General features: G+C 48.0%; 1 protein-coding gene and 1 long non-coding RNA gene across 2 annotated transcripts in view; one reads left to right on the top strand and one right to left on the bottom strand.

Moving 5' to 3' along the window:
- Nucleotides 1–3,703, top strand: part of P2RY2 (purinergic receptor P2Y2) — a 61,318-nt gene that overhangs the window by 46,298 nt on the left and 11,317 nt on the right. The window lies entirely within an intron of this gene.
- LOC109292713 overlaps nt 3,133–3,703 on the bottom strand; it is a 12,413-nt gene continuing 11,842 nt past the window's right edge. Inside the window, exon 3 of the long non-coding RNA XR_002096178.1 lies at nt 3,133–3,145. This is a non-coding gene — a long non-coding RNA (uncharacterized LOC109292713). The remainder of the gene's footprint in view (nt 3,146–3,703) is intronic.

Below are 3,703 nucleotides of genomic sequence, written 5' to 3'. Positions count from 1 at the left end.
TTTCTCTTTGAATTTGTTAAAGCAATGTTTGGATGTGGCTTAATGGGAGGTAAGAGGCCCTAGTGGTGCCAGTGAGGCACTCTGCATTTTGGAGCTGTGGGCCAAGGGCCCAGTGCTGAAGAAGAAAGAAACTGGTGGAATGCATTTGCAAGGACAGATCTTTTTTCTTTATTCTGATGCATATTTTATTTGGGGGCATGTTGTATGTGAGAAAATATGGTATTTATTTTGGGTTCTAGTTTTTGCCCAAAGTGGCCTGTGGATACCTGAAAGGAATCAAGAACATAAAGTGCGCTGTATCCATCTGTCCTCTCCGGTCTGGTGACGGGCTTGGCACAGCAACCATCTCTGACCTGCTTTGCAGCAGCATGCAGTCCACCGAGGTCCTCTGCCATCACCAGTGCTCTTAGGCGTGCTGCCATAATGCGGATAAACGAATGACATAAGACACCCTAAGCCTCCAAGTTCATAAAAAGGATCCAAGGCTGAGGGCAGAGCCACAGCTCTCTCAACACGCTGGCTAAGGTCCCCATCCTGGCCTTTTCTCAGCTTTCTTATTCTTCTTTCAAGCCAACAACTACATTTCTCAGTGCAGGGAAGATTTCCCATTGAGAGTCCTTCTTCCTGCTTTCTAATAGAAAAGACCTGCACAGAGGTTTGCACGGTGCTGCGCAAACATTAGCTGGCAGGGCCCTTACTGCACAGCAATCACTAATTGCTTCCAAGCAAGCAGGAGTCTGCTGGGGGCTTCTCAGAAGTGGGTGTTGTGAGGAGGAGGCATAAGTGCCATTTCGGTATATCGCTGAAGACACCGTTCCTGCTCCAAGGTCTGATCAACATGGAAAATAGGGAGGGGAAGAGTAAAATTAGAAGAGTGTTCATATAAAAAATCCCACCCCACCCCCCTGCAACCCCAAGTCGACTGACTTCAGTAGGCTTCAGATCAGGCCTCCAGGGCTATGTGCATCCTTTGCATCATTCTTGAGAAGGGACAGTCCCCTCTTCTGGCAAACCTCTGTGCAGCCATCATGGAAACCTTGGTGTAGATAGGACTCCTGGCATTTCAGCACCAGGTCATTTGGATCCAGCATTGAAACATCAGAGGTGCAGACAGAAGTGACATTTTTTGGCTGATCTGGCCCTGAAAGGGCTCTACAGCTGTTACCAAACACAAGTGCATGGCTGTAGAGTGCTTTCAAAGGGTTCAACCCTGCAACAGTCTGAACCCTCTTTGCATGAGGGTTCAGGTGAAGATGCTCCAAAATGGGGCGCCTTCAGTAACTTGTGTCTGTGCGTGCTCCTGGTGCTGGAGACTCACCCAACTTCCATGCTGGGCACGAGCCTCAGGACCGAGGCACTCTTGATGTGCTGAGGCTGGGCAGCTTTGGGGCATGTTCTGTCTGGCTCTGGGCTTCTAGGCACTTGTTCCAGGGGCAAACCCCAAGCTTGATATGCCTCTTGGTAGCAGGGACACTGTAGTCTTATTTTCTTGGCCCTGAAACTAGTGAAGTTCTTGTGAACTTCTCTAGGACCTGTTGCACATTCCCATAGTGCCACAGAAGCCATGTGGTTTTCTGTTTTACTCTGTGATAGTGTGATCACGTAACCAAATGATGCACTGCATCTGCAAAGGAATTTCTAACCACAGATTAAATAGTTTACTCATAGAGAACACATGAGATACAGGCAACAAAGCCGGCATACCAACCTCTGCCTTAGTGTCCTTGCCACGCCCAGGGCCCTTTGGATTGCATCAACCTCTATTCAAGTCCCAGATGGACTTTCCCTTTCGGGCATGTTGCCAGCAGATGCAGCATGCAGGGAAGTGATTGTTCCCCTCTATCCAGCACTGGTGAGGCCACATCTGGAGTCCTGTGTTCAGTTTTGGGCTCCCCACTACAGAAAGTATGTGGACAAATTGGAGAGTCCAGCAGAGGGTGACAAAAATGATTGGGGGACTGGGGGACATGACTGGTGAGGAGAGGCTGAGGAAACTGGGCTTATTTAGTCTGGAGAAGAGCAGACTGAGGGGGAGTGAATAGCAGCCTTCAGCTCCCTGCAGGGGGGTTGCAAAGAGAATGGAGCTGGGCTGTTCTCGGTGGGGGCAGATGACAGGACGAGGAGCAATGGGCTTACGTTGCAGCAAGGGAAGTTGAGGTTAGATATTAGGGAGAATTTTCTCACTAGGAGGGTGGTAAAACACTGGAAAGGCTCCCCAGAAAGGTGGCGCAATCTCCATCCTTGGAGGTTTTCAAGGCTGGGCTAGACAAAGCTTTGGCTGGGATGATGTAGTTGGGGCTGGACATGCTAAGCACAGGGTTGGACTCCTGGCGTCCCTTCCAACCCTCATTTTCTGTGATTCTGTGATTCTTGTCTGCATGCCCAGTCCTACCTGCTTCTGCTTCTGATTGCTTCTCTCCAAAGCAGCAGTCAGTACCCTAGAGCCAGCCCCCAAAGACATTGGATCTGGCCTGTGATCTGGTGTACATTTTACTAAAAGCATGCTGATCCCCTGTTACAGCCTAGCCACTGGATCTACTCCATGAGTGCACATGACACTAAACTGTCCCTTGCCACATTTAGGCCGCCCAGAGGACAGGGGGAGGGAGAGATCAGTCCCTCTGCACAGCGCAGCAACTGGGATGGAGCAGAGGATTGTTGGTACAAGTTTACCTAAATGGCAGGTGAGCGTTTCCCTTTTATAAAGTTGCAGTTCTCATTGCCAATGATGCCCATGGGCTGCTTCAGGGCCTTGATCGGGTGATCCACAGCTTGGTTGCAAAGCCTCCTGGGCAAAAGGGTTTTCATGGACAGAACCAGGCATCAGTTTGGTTAGGAAATCTGGCACTTTAATGACACCTAGTCGCTCTGCAGTATTTATCAACCCCTCTGAAAATCTAAAGGACTCAAAGTCTTATCATCAAAAAGGTGCACACAAATCACAATGCAGTTTTGCAGTTCAGATTCAGTGACCCAGTGGGTCCTTCCTAATCCCACCTTCCTGCGTTTGATCTAGATTCACACAGGCATGCCCTAAATCATCACAGCGTGAATCCAGGAAGAAAAACAACGAATGTCATACGACTCATAAGATGACTCAAGTTAACAGCATGCCCTGAGCTTTAGTCAGTGCTGGCAGCTACTTCTGTAGTGCAGGACTCTCAAGCTACTGGAGTTGCATTAGTCTTAACTGCATTGGGAAATTCCCTTTTTTCCCTTCCTCCTTACAGCAAATCACTGCAGACGAAGCCCGTGATTGAAGAACTGAACTTTGTGAGCTCTACAGACCTTCCTGATGCTTGGTCCACAGTTGCCTCATTTTAATTTTTTTTTTTATGCCGGTTCTAGTCTTGAAGTCATTCAAAAAGTTCCCAGCTCTTGAGCTTCAGAAATTTAATGTTAGAAAAAAAGGAACGGACTTTTAAAACATCATTTATGTTTCCTGGAGACCATCTAGGCAGTTTACAACCAATCCTCCCCTTCCATCAATATGAGAAATAGATGCCATTACACAGGGCTATTGCATACAACTGAGCTGGAAGCACCACAGCAGTTTGTCAGAAGGAAACTAAGCCACCTGCCTAAAAAGCAGAACCTCCATGGATGAGATGAAGGGGACATACAACTTATGTTCAGTGCTAAGCAGTTTCCAAAGTCATATTTTGGCCTTTTTGCAGATATTGCTATTTTGCTCAACATATAT

Source organism: Gavialis gangeticus, unplaced genomic scaffold, assembly GCF_001723915.1.
Source record: "Gavialis gangeticus isolate Ggan-Ray unplaced genomic scaffold, GavGan_comp1, whole genome shotgun sequence".
Taxonomy (NCBI): Eukaryota; Metazoa; Chordata; order Crocodylia; family Gavialidae; genus Gavialis; species Gavialis gangeticus.
The sequence above is the reverse complement of the archived record's forward strand: the minus strand, read 5'-3'. Positions and strand labels throughout refer to the sequence as shown.